This window comes from Ambystoma mexicanum, chromosome 1p (assembly GCF_040938575.1).
Source record: "Ambystoma mexicanum isolate Mex_15411 chromosome 1p, UKY_AmexF1_1, whole genome shotgun sequence".
NCBI classification, from domain to species: Eukaryota; Metazoa; Chordata; class Amphibia; order Caudata; family Ambystomatidae; genus Ambystoma; species Ambystoma mexicanum.
This window is the reverse complement of record NC_090921.1, coordinates 333911399-333931394: the sequence shown is the minus strand read 5'-3', so window position 1 is coordinate 333931394 and position 19996 is coordinate 333911399. Positions and strand designations below refer to the sequence as shown.

General features: G+C 57.4%; 1 long non-coding RNA gene across 1 annotated transcript in view; it reads left to right on the top strand.

Moving 5' to 3' along the window:
• Window positions 1-19723, top strand: part of LOC138569802 (uncharacterized) — a 159735-nt gene extending 140012 nt beyond the window's left edge. Inside the window, exon 2 of the long non-coding RNA XR_011303334.1 lies at window positions 17672-19723. This is a non-coding gene — a long non-coding RNA (uncharacterized lncRNA). The remainder of the gene's footprint in view (window positions 1-17671) is intronic.
• The last annotated feature ends 273 nt before the right edge of the window (window positions 19724-19996 follow it).

The window sequence follows — 19996 nt, the reverse complement described above, 5'->3', positions numbered from 1 at the left end:
AGCCACCAGGGGCAGCCTCCACCAGGCCCGCACTCATGTCTCCCATCACCCCCACCCCCCAGCCACCAGGGGCAGCCTCCACCAGGCCCCCACTCATGTCTCCCATCACCCCCACCCCCCAGCCACCAGGGGCAGCCTCCACCAGGCCCCCACCCATGTCTACCACGACCCCCACCCCAGCAGTGCAGGAGCAGCCTCCACCAGGCCCCCACCCATGTCTACCACCACCCCCAGCAGTGCAGGGGCAGCCTCCACCAGGCTCCCACACATGTCCCCCTGCACCCCCACCCCCCAGCCACCAGGGGCAGCCTCCACCAGGCCCCCACTCATGTCTCCCATCACCCCCAGCCACCAGGGGCAGCCTCCACCAGGCCCCCACTCATGTCTCCCATCACCCCCACCCCCCAGCCACCAGGGGCAGCCTCCACCAGGCCCCCACTCATGTCTCCCATCACCCCACCCCCCAGCAGTGCAGGGTCAGCCTCCACCAGGCCCCCACTCATGTCTACCACCACCCCCACCCCCAGCCACCAGGGACAGCCTCCACCAGCCCCCCACCCATGTCTAACACCACCCCCATCCCCCAGCAGTGCAGGGGCAGCCTCCACCAGGCCCCCACTCATGTCTCCCATCACCCCCACCCCAAGCCACCAGGGGCAGCCTCCACCAGGCCCCCACTCATGTCCCCCATCACCCCCACCCCCCAGCAGTGCAGGGACAGCCTCCACCAGGCCCCCACTCATGTCTCCCATCACCCCCACCCCCCAGCAGTGCAGGGACAGCCTCCACCAGGCCCCCACTCTTGTCCAACTCATGTCTCCCTGCACCCCCACCCCCAGCCACCAGGGGCAGCCTCCACCAGACCCCCACTCATGTCTCCCATCACCCCCACAACCCAGCCACCAGGGGCAGCCTCCACCAGGCCCCCACCCATGTCTACCACCACCCCCAACCACCAGCAGTGCAGGGGCAGCCTCCACCAGGCCCCCATTCATGTCTCCCATCACCCCCAGCCACCAGGGGCAGCCTCCACCAGGCCCCCACTCATGTCTACCACTACCCCCACCCCCCAGCAGTGCAGGGGCAGCCTCCACCAGGCCCCCACTCATGTCTCCCATCACCCCCACCCCCCAGCCACCAGGGGCAGCCTCCACCAGGCCCCCACTCATGTCTCCCATCACCCCCACCCCCCAGCAGTGCAGGGGCAGCCTCCACCAGGCCCCCACTCATGTCTACCATCACCCCCACCCCCCAGCCACCAGGGGCAGCCTCCACCAGGCCCCCACTCACGTCTACCACCACCCCCACCCCCCAGCCACCAGGGGCAGCCTCCACCAGGCCCCCACCCATGTCCCCCTGCACCCCCACCCCCCAGCCACCAGGGGCAGCCTCCACCAGGCCCCCACTCATGTCTCCCTGCACCCCCACCCCCCAGCAGTGCAGGGGCAGCCTCCACCAGGCCCCCACTCATGTCTCCCATCACCCCCACCCCCCAGGGGCAGCCTCCACCAGGCCCCCGCTCATGTCTCCCATCACCCCCACCGCCCCCCAGCCACCAGGGGCAGCCTCCACCAGGCCCCCACTCATGTCTCCCATCACCCCCACCCCCCAGCCACCAGGGGCAGCCTCCACCAGGCCCCCACCCATGTCTACCACCACCCCACCCCCCAGCAGTGCAGGGGCAGCCTCCACCAGGCCCCCGCTCATGTCTCCCATCACCCCCACCCCCCAGGGGCAGCCTCCACCAGGCCCCCACCCATGTCTACCACCACCCCCACCCTCCAGCAGTGCAGGGGCAGCCTCCACCAGGCCCTCACTCATGTCTCCCATCACCCCCACCCCCCAGCCACAAGGGGCAGCCTCCACCAGGCTCCCAGGTGATGTCTCCCATCACCCCCTCCCCCCAGCCACCAGGGGCAGCTTCCACCAGGCCCCCACCCATGTCTACCCCCACCCCCACCTCCCAGCAGTGCAGGGGCAGCCTCCACCAGGCCCCCACTCATGTCTCCCATCACCCTCACCCCCCAGCAGTGCAGGGGCAGCCTCCACCAGGCCCCCACCCATGTCTACCACCACCTCACCCCCCAGCAGTGCAGGGGCAGGCTCCACCAGGCCCCCCACTCATGTCTCCCATCACCCCCACCCCCCAGCAGTGCAGGGGCAGCTTCCACCAGGCCCCCACTCATGTCCAACTCATGACTCCCTGCACCCCCACCCCCCAGCCACCAGGGGCAGCCTCCACCAGGCCCTCACTCATGTCTCCCATCACCCCCACCCCCCAGCCACCAGGGGAAGCCTCCACCAGGCCCCCACCCATGTCTACCACCACCCCCACCCCCCAGCAGTGCACGGGCAGCCTCCACCAGGCCCCCACTCATGTCTCCCATCACCCCCACCCCCAGCCGTGCGATTTGCCTGGGTACGTGTACTACGGGGTGCGCGGGAGGTTCCACACGCAATTGGCCTGGGTACGTGTACTTCGGGGTGCGTGTGAACTTCCACACGCGATTGGCCTGGGTACATGTACTACGGGGTGCGCGGGAAGTTCCACACGCAATTGGCCTGGGTACGTGTACTACGGGGTGCGCGGGAGGTTCCACACGCGATTGGCCTGGATACGTGTACTTCGGGGTGCGCATGAACTTCCACACGCGATTGGCCTGGGTACGTGTACTATGAGGTGAGCGGGAAGTTCCACACGCGATTGGCCTGGGTACGTGTACTACGGGGTGCGTGGGAGGTTCCACATGCGACTGGGCCTGTGAGAGTGGGGTACGTGTATTCCTGGGGTGGGCAGAAAGATTTACACGTTCGCCTACGACGTGCCGAAAAATAAATGGTCCAATCCTGAAACACGTACGCCAGCATGAAGCAGGCGTACATCGACCCGCACAGCATAAAAGTGCGCGCAAACAACAAACAAGCTCATACGCCAGGATGAATATACCGTTCCTAGCAGCAGTGGCCGTGGGTTACCAAAGGAGGAGGAGGAGGATAGTGAGGGCCTGAATTTTCACTCCCAGAACCAGCCTTTTTGGGATGCCTGATGACCAGGTGTATGGGAGGTACAGGTTTCCACCACACATAATACTGGACCTGGTCAGTGAGTGGGAGGATGACCTCACATCACCCACCCTGTGCTACCAAGCACTCAGCCCACTGGAGAAGGTCCTCAATGTACTGCACTTCTTGGCCACAGGATCAGTTCAGCGGACAAGTGCCATAGTGGGTGGGGTGTCACAGGCCACGCAGTCACGCTGCCTACACCAGGTCTTGAACATCATCACTGCACGCCCATCAGTCCGTAGGCACATATACCTGCCCAGGACACCTGCAGAAAGGCAGGCTGCCACCCTCGATTTCTACGGTGTGGCACAATTCCCAAAAGTGCTAGGTGCCATTGACTGCACCCATGTGGCACTACGTCCCCCCAGGGCATCTGAGCACATCTATAGGAACCGCAAGCACTGGCATTCCATCAACGTGCAGGTAGTATGTAATGCTAAGGGAATCATCACCTCAGTATATGCCAACTATCCAGGGTCCACCCATGACAGCTTCATTTACCGAATGTCTACCCTAAGCCGGGACCTAGAAGCTGGGCGGCATGGCGATACATGGCTGCTTGGTAAGTATGAATGCCACTGCACATGCATGCATGTCAGATGCAGAGTTATGTCACTACCCCACTAATGATACCCATCACCTCCTCACCAGGGGACAGTGCCTACCCTCTGAGCACCCACATGATAACGCCAATTTGGAACCCCATCACGCATCCAGAGGTAAGATACAACACAGCCCATATTGCAACCCGGGGCATAGTGGAGCGCACATCCGGAGTGCTCAAGTCACGCTTTCGCTCCCTTGACCGTTCTGGCGGGCAGCTGTTATATGCGCCCCCAGTAGTGTGCAGGATCATAGTGGCAGCATGTGTCCTGCACAATGTTGCAACACGCCGGGGCGTGGCTGTGGACATGGTGGTGCCCCCACATCCCCAACCACATGCACGCCCGCTGCGCATGGGAGGGGAGAGGGCATGGGGTGAGGCAGCCCGTACGCAGCTGGTGGCTAATTACTTCACATAGAAATCACACCCCAGTGGAGTGCACACAGGCCTGGCATATACCATCTGATAAGCAATGATGACTCTACCTGACAATTAAGACGAACAAAGGGACAGTCAACTGTCAGAACCATAGCAGCCTGAGATTGTTCATGTGGAAGTGTCACAATGTGTGCATCCCTACCTACACAAACACCACCAATGCAGTGTCATCAAAAGACACTTCCATGCTGCAGAAATGAATACCCACTCGCAAAATACTACATGAAAACAGTGCCATGTCACCCAACCCCTCCCCGGCACGGCCACACAACACACCATGGCATGTCATGCAATGTGAGAGGAAACAAATTAATCCCCACAACATGCCCCAAGTGTCACCAGCTACAGTGTCCCTAATGGAAACAGGTCCACACATGAAATGCTCACAGTAATGCAGGACCTACAACCCACATTACCAAATACTTACCAAGAATACCAATCACCTACACAACCTCCAACCTACCTTAAACATGACATTACAGAGTTAAACATTTGCTAGCCTCACTACCTGATGATGACAGCCCTCCGAACACTTCCAAGTATACAGTGTTAGCGCCACGCAAGAGTGTAGGTGCACTGCTTACAACATGGACTCCAGTCCCAAGGTGGACCGCATTGTGAAGACATGAGGAATGGACCTGCAAATTAGGAGGATGAGATGGATGCAGAGGCACATATTAATACACCATGCAGTGTAAAATACAACAACAATATGCACTATGAATGTATACACAGTATTAACTACAGACTTCCCAAACAGCTCATGGGAGTCCAATGTCACCATGTACGTCAATGTCACTTGGGCACACCCTTTGCAAGCCCATGGAAACGCGGGAAGCAGGAGGGGTATGTGTGACAAAAACCCAAGCATCTGAACCAAATCCATGACAAGCCTGCATGTGCCCAGCCACAATGCAGCGTAAGCCCACGGGAGCCACACAAGGCAACACACTGTCCCAAAAAAAAAAAAATCTAAAATGGCCATTAATGGGCCCGGGGGGGGGGTTGGGGAGGCCACCCAGGAGGTCCGAGGACAGGGTGCACACCAAAACCCACCTGTGTGGATCTTGCGGAAAATAAACACCTCCATGGGCTCATGGCCTACACGGCTACCCTATTGTGGGAGTATCACTGCTGTCGCTCTCCTCACCCTCTGCATCTGCATCAGAAGGTGGTGGCACTATGGGAGGCAGCCCACGCAAAGCCCTAGTCTGTTCCTCCATGGCTGCAAGCATGCGGGTGTGGTAGGTCTCGTTCTGGAGGATAAGTGTGCGGAGGTCCCCATGCAACAACTCACGGGATGCCCGGACCTGCATCTCAGCTGAGAGCGTACGGGTGAGACGCTCCAGCTGCTGTTCTGTCCTTCTGTTTGTTGAAGCCTCAAGCTCAACAAGAGTCGTCCTGAGGTGAAGGAGTTCCACCCTCAGGGCTTCCCTGTGGCCCTGGGACTCTATGGAGATGGCTTCCTGCAGAGTCGCCAGTGCCGCCCGCCTGTCCCTGTCGGACGCCAACATGTTCTCCCTGTGTGACTGGCAGATGGAGTCGGTTGCCTGCTGTAGTCGCTCCATCAGCCTTTCGGGGGGCACAATGGAAGTGGCCACCCTATCCATGGCCTGAGCCATCATCTCTGATGATGCTGCCTGTTGGGTTGCCATACCGTATATGGATTGCTCCCATGCGGTATTGCCAGGTGGCTGACGGCCACCACGTCGGCGGGCACCACACCTGTCTGGGGCAAGGTGAACTGCGCCTTGCTGTGCCGGCACTGCCTGAGGCTGCAGGACTGCATTTCCCCTCTGATCAGCTGGCCCAGGAACAGGATCAGATGTCGCGGAGTGTGACCCTGCATCCGTAACCACCAAAGGCGTACCTGCCAACACTGACATCCCCATTGAGGGTTCAAACCCTGGTGCAGGTGGGTCGGACAGAACAGAATCCCTCCCAGGAACACTCACCTGCGACGGCACACAGGTCTCATCATCCGAATCGACACCTGAATACAGCTCGGCGGAGGTGCAGCCAGAGACACCCCTTGAGAGCACGACCTGCAGCAGTTGTGGGTTCTCACCCACCACCACACCACGTCCCTCACTGGTGGTCGGTCGGCCCTCAGACCCCTCCTGGGTCTGCACCATCTCCACAACCCCAGCATATCAAGTGCGTCATCCCCTGCAAAGACATAAAAGAAAACAAATGGAAACAGGCATTAGCACTATGGCACACAATTAGGGCTGAGAGGCTACAGAAACAGTACTTGATTGACACATGTCCCACATGACTAAAACCCTCCCATGCATGCACCGTCACTGCGTGTGATGGGGAGGCAGATGGCACACATTGATGACACCAAGATGGAAGATGAACACATTTGCTGCATGCTGCCTAGCAGTGGCATCACACATTGGCCAGTGATTGGCAGATCAAATACACATGCCATCACACAGATGGCATGTACCCTAGCCATGGAGTGAAGACGGAGAGGAGGTCACCAATTGTTCATTCAGTCCAGTTTGCTCATATAATTGATTTTTCCATTGAAATGGTTCAAATGTTTAACCTGCAGCTGCCAGTCCAAAATGGTCCTATAGCACAGGGACATGTCTAAACTAATCATGTCCAGGAAACTAAGCCAGTCCACTGTACCATAGCCATGTCATATATGTGACAATAGGACTGAGAAATCCCGAGTAAAAGTGGTGGTATGCAAACAATCTGCCTGAATAAACAGAGGTAAATAAGCAACAATGTTGTGGCAAGATGACACGCCAAGGGCAACTGGCGTGGTGTTGGGCTGGATGTCTAATGTTGGCAGAAGGGATGCTGCTATACCCAAATGCTGGTGCCAAGAATGTATAGGAAGAGGCACATGGGTGACCCGAACCACTCAGGCACACACACCCTCACCTGGCACCCAAACAGAAGTCCTCCCACACACACCATGCACATGGATGACACACACATGCATGTGCACTCACCGGACAATGCCTCGTAATCTGCCAGGTCTCCCACACCTCGGATCTGTTCCTCCGTGACATAGGTCCCAGCAACCTGCTCATGTAGAGTGAGTTCTATGTCGTCTGCTGGAGACCCACCTCCAGTCACTAGAGTTGCGGCATGACTTGAGGCCAGCTTATTCTTTGCCCTGCCCTTCAGGTCATTCCAGCGCTTGTAGCATTCATTAGCTGTGCGCCTCACGATTCCAAGGGCACTTATGATGTCCGCAATGGTCTGCCAGTGTGCCTGACGTTGTGCAGGTGTGGTCTTGGATCCTGCAAAAATCACCATTTCGCAGTCATGTGCGGACACATACTCTACAAGTGCATTCAGTTCAGCCTCATTGGAGCTGGGCTTCCTTGACGGGCCGGACTGTGTAGCCGTGTCTGGGGCATCAGCCTCTACTGGACGAGCACTCTTCCTCTTCCGCTTGGAAGGTGGTGGGGATCCTGAGTGTCCTACGCCGCTCTGGACACTAGGGGCAGGGGCGTGGGATTGCACACTCAGCATGGGAGTTGGTGCAGGCATTAGCTCAAGTGTGATGGTGTCAGGGGGAATGTCAGCATGATGGACTTGGACCGACACTGTCCTGGATGGGTGTGTGAGAGGTGGGATGGATGGAGCCGCAGCTGCCCCTGCAGCCTCCCCAGCCTGCCTACATGGGGCAACAGATGACCTAGCTGCCCCTGATCCACGTGGCCTGATGACACCAACGTTCACCGGCGCACGTGGCCTAGACCTGCTGACCTGGAAGTCAGCTTTGGAGTCACCCTGTGCCAGGTCTGGTTCCACAGTGGGCTGGTCCAACAAGGGCTGAGCATGGATGGTGTCAGCCACGTTAACCTCAACCAGGGGGGGGGCATGGGTGTCCCTGACTGCTCCTCCACACATGCGGGGCTAGGGGCACCCTGCAAGTCACGGCCACGTTCCCTACCGGATCCACCACGGCCACCACTTGGGGCTCGGCCACCTTTGCCACCCTTACGGCTTGGTCGCCTCCCAGCCATGGCACTGATGTTATTGTGCGTATGGGAGTCGATGTGAACTATTGTCCTGGGCAATTGGGGGTCAAAGGGGTTGGGTACCAGATGGTAATCGTACTCTAGTGCTCTAGCAAGGCTGTATGTCACCCCTGGGGAAAGATGACGGGTCACGCAACATACAGGCACCCCAAAAAAGGGAAGTAAGGTGCACGCAACCGCTCCTAGACCACGTGCGTGGAAAAATAAACCTGCACTACGCTGTGGCACCCAGAAACACAAGAATGAACGTATGCGTGTCACACGCAGCCTAGAATGACCTCTGAAGGGGTACGCGACACACGGGGCTAGCACAGATGTTAAATACGTGCCCGACTCACCGTCTGCCAGGAACAAAAGCGTGAAAAATATGCACGTGTGCGCGTTGGCAACACCCCCGCCAAAAGAAGAAGTGTACGCTGTCTGAGGAGACAGGACAACAGTAGAAGGGAACGCTGTTTGAGGAAACAGGCCCAGGAAAAAGAGGAAAAGAGAAAAAGCTGTCATAGGTAACAGGGAGTATGAACTGGAAACGCCATGAAGTAAATCGCGTGTGAACCGACAAGAAATACAGATTTCTCCCACTCACTCTCCACGAAAAGCACGTACAAGGAAATGGCGTTCTACACGTACCTTTTATACACACGTCACAGACGCGCATACGCGATGAGGCCATTTCCACCAATTACACGCTTTGACACTCGGACGTGTATCTCTTCATTTTTACACGCGCCATTCTCTATGGCCATGCGTGTGACGTCACAGCTGCGCATGGTGGCTTTTGGGCCAATGAAATCGCATATGCGAGCACACGTGGTAAAACTGCACGTCCGAGTGTCATCGCGTGTAATCGGAGGGAATTGAGCGTACACGCGATTGGCCTGGGTACGTGTATTTCTGGGGTGCGCAGGAAGTTTCACACACGATTGGTGGAAATCCACGTGTGCTCTGTCATCACGTGTAATGAGGGAAACACCCGCGCGCGTCACGTCACAGACGTGCTTACGCGCTAAGGGCCTTTGGTCCAATGAAATCGCATATGCGTGCTGACGTGCATACGCGCTAAGGGCCTTTCCTCGATTTACACGCAGATGTGCAGGATTTTCACGTGCCAAATCACTCCGTATCAAGCTGGCCATGCGTAAGCACACGGAAGACCACGCTCCTGCCCAGAAGGCCGAATTACTGCCCCCCAGAGCCCCGAGCACGCTCCCACCTGCCATCTGCTGCTGCCTGACTGCCTGCTGCCCACGTGCCCTGCCATTTGCTGCCTGCACATCAGCCAGGGGTGCTGTTGCTGTGACCACCCCTGCTGGAACCGAAGACTCCCGACTGGGATTCCATCGCTCCACAGCCCAGCCCCAGGACCCAGCTGCCCACCCACTCCTGCCTCTGGGGTTGTCATGTCGGGCACTGCAACATCTGGCACCACTGACAACCCCCGGCCAGAGAGGCAGAGGGGCACCAGCTTCAGTGACAGGGTAGTTGGTGTCCTGGTGGAGCAAGTCCTGGGGCAGTATGATGCCCTCTACGGAAGTGTGCGCGCCGACAAGGAAGGACGGACTCGGATCTGGACGACATTGTGACTGCCATCAACGCGGAGGGGGTGGCAGTCCGCGACTTCCAACATGTCAAGAAGCGCTGGGAGGACTTCAGGTCCAGGACCCTGAACAAGGCCCGGCACCTCTTGAAGGCAGTGGATGCTAAAGGGCGCAGGGGCCACTTGTCGGAAGATCAGATGAGGGTCCTGGAACACATATCCCCAGCGCTCCATGTCCAGGTCCTTGAGAGGTAGACCCGTTTGGAGTCGAGCGGTAAGTGTACATGCATCCTGATTGTAAGCTGTGCGTATGGTGATGTGCCAGTAGTGTGCCGGTTGCACATCTGTTTGGATGGGGCCGAGTATGGGTGGGGGTGTACAGGACCGTGAGGCTAACACATGCGAGGGCTGTCATGTGTGAGACATGGATGGTGCTTGTGTGTGTAGGCTTGCATGCCAAATGCAGTTGTGTGGGCACACATGTTTGGATGAATGTGTATGTAAGTGGGCATGTTCGTGATGTCACACATGTATGTTGTTTTCAGCTGCATGTATCAGCACTGTGTACATGTGCATGTGTGTGTATTTGACAAGGGTGCAACAGTGAGGCAACATGGCTGCATGTGACAGCGGGATGTGGAAGCCTGATTGGCAGATGTGACATGGATGCCCATCGGAACACTGCGACAGTTGGCTGAGGTGTACACATGCATGCAAGTGTGGTGGTGTGCGTGCATGTGCAGTGCACTCCCTGTGTTGCATGTGATGTCTGGCTCACCTTTGCCTGCTCATGCTGTTGTATGTGTATGGATGGTGCTGGCAGTTGCGATGTGGCTGTGGTATGGCTCATGTGTGCAAGTTGAAATGACATGTGTGTTGCCGATTGTGATTACATGTCTGAGGTTTGCCAATGCCACTCATGTGCAACTGTCATGTGTGTATGTGTCCATTGTACAGTGCCCTGATGCCTGTGTTTTATTTCTCCCTGTCTGCAGCGTCAACTGATGAAGAGGGCGGAGAAGGTGCTGTGGAGCACAGCGGCGGGGATCGCACCGCCAGCCGGAGACGCAAGGCCCAGCTCCCCTCCCAGGTTGTGATCTCGTCGGGAAGTGAGGAGTCCGGTGCCGTGTCCCAGGCCGCAGCTGCCGGGGGGAGGTCTAAGAGGCGGAGGTCGGAGTTGGACTCCTCGGCAGCAGAAGGGGCAGCTGGGACCCCACAGGGCCCAATGGGGGAAGATGGCACGGAGTCATCCAGGTTGGTGGGGGGTTTGGTGGAGGAGGAGGCCGTGCAAGCAACAGAGACGGGGTCTGGAGGTGGGGATTCCACTGGTGCTAGTGGTGCAGTGCAGGACCAGGGACAGGAGGCAGCACAGGTTGCCGCGGAGGGGCCTGTGTGCAATCCTGTCCCTGATCCTGTCACTGCATCATCTTGCACCAGCAGGGATGCCTACGTCCAGACCCGTTTTCAGGCAGGGGATGAGCTAACGACAACTGGCCTTCCTCTGCCTGTGGACGTGGCTATCCGGGTCCGGGTTGAGCCTGTCCTGACTGGTGTGGCGTTGCGTCAACGGGCCATGCGAGGTGACCTGCAGTCTTTTCATGAGGAGACTGCACATCATCTCGAATGGCTCGTTGACCGCGTCGGCCTACTGGGACAGGTCACCCAGGCCGGATTCCTCTGTTTGATGGGGCTTGCTCAGACCCCCTCCTCAACTGAACCCCCTATGCGCCAGTCGTCCTCCGTGCCATCTTCCCACCCATCAGTCACCTGGGTGCCCTGTGGAGCTGCCTCTGACGGTGCGGCCAGGCTGGTGGAGGAGGCATCCCTGCCACAGTCGGGAGTCGGACGTCCAGCAGGGGTGGCCACATCAACGACTGCACCCCAGCCAGCGGAGGATGTGCAGGCAGCAGGAGGCAGTGCACGGGCAGAGGCGCAGCAGCAGCAACGTGGTAGGAGCCATGATGGCTTGGGGCCTTCCACATCGGAGGGGCAGGCATCGGCCGGAGGGCAGGAGGACCCAGGACGGGAAGTGTCTTCCATGTGGCAGCGGTTGGGCCACGCCATAGATGCAGAGCGGCAGCGGGCGGAAGAGGCACGGCTCACGATGGTCAGGGCGGAGAACTCCATGCAGAGGGCCCTGAGGCGTGCCGAATGCCTCGAGGCAATCCGCAGGGAGTTTGGGGGGAACATGTGGACGGCCCTGTGGACCCTCGGGGCCATGGAGGAGGAGCGCCTCCGGGACATTGAGCAGGAGTTCGATTATGCCCTGGCCCGGAACTTCCCGAAGTGAGCCGTCGGACTAGCCCGCTGCCCTTGTAAATAGTTATATAGTTAGTGTTAGGTTACCTTTGGTTCAGCTTTTTTTTTGGACCTTTTGGACAATGGCCCACATTTTTGTATATAGTTATTTTTTTTAGGTAGTGTTATTAGGTTGGGATCATGGGCCCTGGATAGTTCATCTGTACATAGTTGACTTTTGGATTTTCAATTTTTATTATGATTTCGCCATGGAGCAATGGTTTTCGATTTTAATTTTCCATTGGATTTACTTTTGTGGACTGTGACTTTGGACACCTTTCCTTTGCATTATGATTTGTGGTTTAGCATTGTTTCATGGACCTGCTGTTGTTTTTTTTTAATTTCTATTATTGTTTGTTTATTTTTGATTCAATTTATGTTGCTTTTAATACATATTTTTTCTTCAAAGTACAATGTGTAGTATCATCTCATTGGTTTCATGCATATCATGATATGGGTTTTGACATTCACTGACACCCATTGGGTGTATGTGAGGGACATGTGTTCATTTCCAAACTTGCAATTGGGCTTCTGTCATGTTTTTGCCATTTCTAAGTGGGTGGATGCAATACTCGGGTGGGTGTTTGCCATTTGGAGGCTGACCATAAGGGCCAGGGATCTACATTGTGGTGAAATGTTGGCTGGGAGACATGAGTGGGGGCCTGGTGGAGGCTGCCCCTGCACTGCTGGGGGGTGGGGGTGCAGGGAGACATGAGTTGGACATGAGTGGGGGCCTGGTGGAGGCTGCACCTGGTGGCTGGGGGGTGGGGGCGATGGGAGACATGAGTGGGGGCCTGGTGGAGGCTGCCCCTGGTGGCTGGGGGGGTGGGGGTGCAGGGGGACATGTGTGGGAGCCTGGTGGAGGCTGCCCCTGTACTGCTGGGGGGTGGGGGTGGTGGTAGACATGGGTGGGGGCCTGGTGGAGGCTGCCCCTGGTGGCTGGGGGGTGGGCGTGGTAGTAGACATGAGTGGGGGCCTGGTGGCGGCTGCCCCTGCACTGCTGGGGGGTGGGGGTGATGGGAGACATGAGTGGGGGCCTGGTGGAGGCTGCCCCTGCACTGCTGGAGGGTGGGGGTGATGGGAGACATGAGTGGGGGCCTGGTGGAGGCTGCCCCTGGTGGCTGGGGGGTGGGGGTGCAGGGGGACATGTGTGGGAGCCTGGTGGAGGCTGCCCCTGCACTGCTGGGGGGTGGGGGTGGGGGTAGACATGGGTGGGGGCCTGGTGGAGGCTTCCCCTGCACTGCTGGGGGGTGGGGGTGGTGGTAGACATGTGTGGGGCCTGGTAGAGGCTGCCCCTGCATTGTTGGGGGGTGGGGGTGGTGGTAGACATGGGTGGGACCCTGGTGGAGGCTGCCCCTGGCTCCTGGGGGGTGGGGTGGTGGTAGACATGAGTGGGGGCCTAATGGAGGCTGCCCCTGCACTGCTGGGGGGCGGGGGTGATGGGAGACATGAGTGGGGGCCTGGTGGAGGCTGCCCCTGGTGGCTGGGGGGTGGGGGTGCAGGGGGACATGTGTGGGAGCCTGGTGGAGGCTGCCCCTGGTGGCTGGGGGTGGGGGTGCAGGGGGACATGAGTGGGGGCCTGGTGGAGGCTGCCCCTGGTGGCTGGGGGTGGTGGTAGACATGAGTGGGGGCCTGGTGGAGGCTGCCCCTGCACTGCTGGGGGGTGGGGGTGGTGGTAGACATGAGTGGGGGCCTGGTGGAGGCTGCCCCTGCACTGCGGGGGGGTGGGGGTGATGGGAGACATGAGTGGGGGCCTGGTGGAGGCTGCCCCTGGTGGCTGGGGGGTGGGGGTGATGGGAGACATGAGTGGGGGCCTGGTGGAGGCTACCCCTGGTGGCTGGGGGGTGGGGGTGATGGGAGACATGAGTGGGGGCCTGGTGGAGGCTACCCCTGGTGGCTGGGGGGTGGGGGTGCAGGGAGACATGAGTTGGACATGAGTGGGGGCCTGGTGGAGGCTGCTCCTGCACTGCTGGGTGGTGGGGGTGATGGGAGACATGAGTGGGGGCCTGGTGGAGGCTGCCCCTGCACGGCTGGGGGGTGGGGGTGATGGGAGACATGAGTGGAGGCCTGGTGGAGGCTGCCCCTGGTGGCTGAGGGGTGGGGGTGCAGGGAGACATGAGTTGGACATGAGTGGGGGCCTGGTGGAGGCTGCCCCTGCACTGCTGTGGGGTGGGGGTGATGGGAGACATGAGTGGGGGCCTGGTGGAGGCTGCCCCTGCACTGCTGAGGGTGGGGGTGGTGGTAGACATGGGTGGGGGCCTGGTGGAGGCTGCCCCTGCACTGCTGGGGGTGGGGGTGGTGGTAGACATGAGTGGGGGTCTGGTGGAGGCTGCCCCTGGTGGCTGGGGGGTGGGAGTGCAGGGAGACATGAGTTGGACATGAGTGGGGGCCAGGTGGAGACTGCCCCTGCACTGCTGGGGGGTGGGGGTGATGGGAGACATGAGTGGGGGCCTGGTGGAGGCTGCCCCTGCACTGCTGGGGGGTGGGGGTGGTGGTAGACATGGGTGGGGGCCTGGTGGAGGCTGCCCCTGCACTGCTGGGGGGCGGGGGTGCAGGGGGACATGTGTGGGAGCCTGGTGGAGGCTGCCCCTGCACTGCTGGGGGTGGGGGTGATGGGAGACATGAGTGGGGGCCTGGTGGAGGCTGCCCCTGCACTGCTGGGGGGTGGGGGTGGTGGTAGACATGGGTGGGGGCCTGGTGGAGGCTGCCCCTGCACTGCTGGGGGGTGGGGGTGATGGGAGACATGAGTGGGGGCCTGGTGGAGGCTGCCCCTGCACTGCTGGGGGGTGGGGGTGATGGGAGACATGAGTGGGGGCCTGGTGGAGGCTGCCCCTGGTGGCTGAGGGGTGGGGGTGCAGGGAGACATGAGTTGGACATGAGTGGGGGCCTGGTGGAGGCTGCCCCTGCACTGCTGGGGGGTGGGGGTGATGGGAGACATGAGTGGGGGCCTGGTGGAGGCTGCCCCTGCACTGCTGGGGGGTGGGGGTGGCGGTAGACATGGGTGGGGGCCTGGTGGAGGCTGCCCCTGCACTGCTGGGGGTGGGGGTGGTGGTAGACATGAGTGGGGGTCTGGTGGAGGCTGCCCCTGGTGGCTGGGGGGGTGGGAGTGCAGGGAGACATGAGTTGGACATAAGTGGGGGCCAGGTGGAGACTGCCCCTGCACTGCTGGGGGGTGGGGGTGCAGGGAGACATGCATGGGGGCCTGGTGGAGGCTGCCCCTGGTGGCTGGGGGGTGGGGGTGATAGGGGACATGAGTGGGGGCCTGGTGGAGGCTGCCCCTGCACTGCTGAGGGGTGGGGGTGATGGGAGACATGAGTGGGGGCCTGGTGGAGGCTGCCCCTGCACTGCTGGGGGGTGGAGGTGGTGGTAGACATGGGTGGGAGCCTGGTGGAGGCTGCCCCTGCACTGCTGGGGGGTGGGGGTGATGGGAGACATGAGTGGGGGCCTGGTGGAGGCTGCCCCTGGTGGCTGGGGGTGATGGGAGACATGAGTGGGGGCCTGGTGGAGGCTGCCCCTGCACTGCTGGGGGTGGGGGTGATGGGAGACATGAGTGGGGGCCTGGTGGAGGCTGCCCCTGCACTGCTGGGGGATGGGGGTGGTGGTAGACATGGGTGGGGGCCTGGTGGAGGCTGCCCCTGCACTGCTGGGGGGTGGGGTGGTGGTAGACATGAGTGGGGGCCTGGTGGAGGCTGCCCCTGGTGGCTGGGGGGTGGGGGTGCAGGGAGACATGAGTTGGACATGAGTGGGGGCCTGGTGGAGGCTGCCCCTGCACTGCTGGGGGTGGGGGTGCAGGGAGACATGAGTGGGGGCCTTGTGGAGGCTGCCCCTGGGGGGTGGGTGTGATAGGGGACATGAGTGGGGGCCTGGTGGAGGCTGCCCCTGCACTGCTGGGGGTGGGGGTGATGGGAGACATGAGTGGGGGCCTGGTGGAGGCTGCCCCTGCACTGCTGGGGGGTGGGGGTGGTGGTAGACATGGGTGGGGGCCTGGTGGAGGCTGCCCCTGCACTGCTGGGGGGTGGGGGTGCAGGGGGACATGTGTGGGAGCCTGGTGGAGGCTGCCCCTGCACTGCTGGGGGGTGGGGGTGATGGGAGACATGAGTGGGGGCCTGGTGGAGGTTGCCCCTGGCGGCAGGGGGGTGGGGGTGATGGGAGACATGAGTGGGGGCCTGGTGGAGGCTGCCCCTGGTGGCTGGGGGTGCAGGGGGACATGCGTTGGTGGGCAGTAGTGCAAGGTGACATGTGGGTTGGCTGGGGAGCATGGCCATGGTGGATGGGGTGCCTGCAGGACATGTGCAGGGTAGGCCCCTGTGGTGTGCTCCACCTGCAGGGGCCGTGGAGGGTGTAGAGGGAACACCTGGGAGGACCCACGCGTGCAATTCACGTGTGGTGCTCCCCGCGCACCCCTGTAATACACGTACCCTGATGGAATCGTGTGTGATACTTCCCGCGCACCCCTGGCATACACGTACCCTGCTGCTTTTGCGTGCGATACTTCCCGTTCACCCCTGGAATACACGTACCCTGCTGTTTTTGCATGTGATACTTCCCGCGCACCCCTGGAATACACGTACCCTGATGGAATCGCGTGTGATACTTCCCATGCACCCCTGGCATACACGTACCCTGCTGCTTTTGCGTGCGATACTTCCCGTGCACCCCTGGAATACACATACCCTGTTGTTTTTGCGTGTGATACTTCCCGCGCACCCCTGGAATACACGTACCCTGATGGAATCGCGTGTGATACTTCCCGCACACCACTGAGATACACGTACCCTGCTGCTTTTGCGTGTGATACTTCCTGCGCACCCCTGAAATACACATACTCTGCTGTTTTTGCGTGTGATACTTCCCCTGCACCCCTGGAATACACGTACCCTGATGGAATCGCGTGTGATACTTCCCGCGCACCCCTGAGATACACGTACCCTGCTGCTTTTGTGTGTGATACTTCCCGCGCACCCCTGAAATACACGTACCCTGCTGCTTTTGCGTGTGATACTTCCCGCGCACACCCCTGAAATACACTTACCCTGCTGCTTTTGCATGTGTTACTTCCCACGCACCCCTGATGCACACGTACACAGGACAATCGCGTGTGGAACTTCCCGCGAACCACTGAAATACACGTTCCCCGCTTGGCGTTTGCTGTTTGCCAGCCCTGTGAACTGGTCCAGGGTTAGCGCAGCCCTTTGTGATTATTTGGGGATTTTGGAGGCTTTTCCTTGCGCGAGGGCGTTCTTGGGGGCGTAACTGGCGCTGCTGCAGGGTCGCTGCGCCACGCTGCGCCACGGCTGGTTTTGGATGCGAAAAACCATGAATACGCTGTGCGCGGAAATCGATTTTAGCGCAGGTGGCTGGCGCAGACATTCACACGGGCACGCTGTGCGCCAGCCACGTGCGCCACTTTTGTGCGAATTTCTATGAATTACCCTCTTAATAGCTTGCTTAAGGAAGAGAATAGAGAAATTAAAAAGACTCTGAAAAAAGGATGGTTGCATTGCCTATCACCGGCATTATATGCTTTAAGAAATTGGATAGATTTAGGAAAAGCATCTTGTTTCACACAAGAGTGGCAAGGAGGCAAATGAGAATATTTCCCACACCTCTACATAGGATTAGGAGTGATGCCCAGCAAACAATAGAATTGTTAAGAACGGAGCTACGTGTGTCTTTTTATGTGTATTAATTCAAGTATCTCTGTCATTTCAGTTCCACTCAAGCGACAAGGGTGTGGGGCAGCACCGAACACAGAAGGAGATGTTGCAACAACTAGAGATGCAGAGTTTCGTGTTTCCAAACTTTTTCCTGGAAATCTGATCATAGAAGTTTGTTGAAAAGGTGGCACAATTGCTCAAGTAGCCCCTTTATGGTGAAAGATAGTATACTGTCTGCAGTCACGGTGTAAGGCAGACATGCTTGGACATTCCTTGATAAAAGTAAAGATCCAGGTTGAAGAACCGACAGCACACCCACACCCATTGGAAGCAAGCATCAGAAACAAGCATTGGGTAAGAACCACAGCACCTGCAGAATAAGTTCATGGTGAGGAAGAACACAGAGGCAGTCAAGTAAAGGCAAAGAGTTCATTGAACTATAGCTTATTTCGAGACACTCTTTTAGTTACTAAAAATAAGAGAGTTAAGGGAAGATATTGGTTCCTGAGCCACAAGAGCTTGTTGACATTGGACTAAGACACATTTAAGCCTTGAGTAAACAGAAGAGTATGCCAGATTTGGAATTATTTTTCAACAATTGGAAAAGAAAGCAGTATCCTGATTCCTTTCTTACTGACTTTCTCTTTGGAAGTGCTTATGGTGATGCCCAATGACAACCTTTCACAGATCATTCTTGCTTTTCTCGCGTTTGTATTGCGCACATATTCAACGCTGTTGGGGAAAACTACTAGCATTCCTATTTTCCTGCAAGATCCTAAGAATGGCCCAGTTGTGAGAAGATTGCTTATAGTCATCACTGAACAAATTCTTCAGCTTCCTGAGTGCAGTGGGGAGAACACAGATGCCCCTGTCACTGGATAATGCACAAAGACTGGTCAGCCTCGTTTTTTATTATTTGATTGAAGAATGTCCACATCTTGTAGGGAGACAAAGTGATGTCAGAACTTTCCTGAGAAACCCGAGAAATAATGCAGAACTCAACCGAATATTGAGAGACATTATATACCAAATGAATGAGTACTCCGAGAGAACCTTGACGACTGAATGAGACTTGGTGAAGAAGAAAAGTAAAAAATGTTGCCAAGTGAGTACCTTTTGTTTCATGATGAAAGAAAAATCTTCATGTCATCTGGTCTAAGACAGATTTGTGGTATCGATTGGGAATTGGCTTATGTCATTAAACTAATCTAGTCAGTGAAAGTAGCTGGGAACATTCTGAATGAGACTTTCAGAGGAAGAGATCCAGAGCCTACTTGCTGAAGTCTTCTACTTCTTGTTGGAGAGGCATCCACATTTCGTCTGGAGAAAGGACAATTCTTTTTCATACATCAGGCATACATCAGGAACCCTGATAATCGCCCTGAGATCAGCCAGCTGCTTGAAGAATTTATTCAGAAAATTATGATATTACCAGAATATTGCATGATGTTGCCCCATTAAAGTTACTTTTTTCTTCCTTAAATAAAGAATGGGCAGCACCAGTAGCAGCTTTATCATGTGAGATCACAAGAGACGTCCACATTGTGAACGAAAGTCATAGTGCAAGTTTTCGTACATGTGTGTTTTCTATGCCTGCATTATATTCATAGTGGTATTGCTTTCACTCACAATACGTACCACAATTTTTTATAGAGACACATGAAGCAAAGATTCCTGTGTATCCTCCTGTGCACAAGAAGGATACAAATGTGGCAACTACTAGACAGCCGAAACCTAAGGTTATTATCCCTGTATTAGATAAACCTGATTTGCCTGTTGAAGAGAGGTCACGTATGGAGATTATAGGAGACTCTCTATGACCTTCACATGCTGCTGCTAGGAAATGGCATCAAAGTATACAAAGGTTTTTAGAACTTTCTCCTACACAGGTAGCTCACGTGAATACACCTAGTCCACTGATGAATGTTTCTAGGATTGGTCCAGTAAGAAGAACACATTCTGACACACTTCATGACAAGATTACAGAGGCTCATAAGAGAAAAATGAGGCCCAAGATAAATACTATGGAGAATGATCATGAGCTAAATGATTACCTGGACAGTACAGCACTTTTGGAAATAATCTATGGCACCAGCATATGAAAGAAGTGGGAAGAAGTACTTCAAAGGAGGAATGTTTTGTATGTGCACTCCTGCCTACAGCATGGGGAAGTCCAAGATCTTCATAGCTATTGAAATAGATGTGCAGACAGCAAACTGTCTTTCACACTTAGTACTTTGCAGAACAAGACGCCAGTTCATGGATCGAGATTCCTATCTCAAATGGGCAACTGAAAGGACAGATCCGGATGAAGATGACTATATACAAGATACGAAGACAAGAAATAAGGCACAAACCAAGAACATTGTGATCAGATATA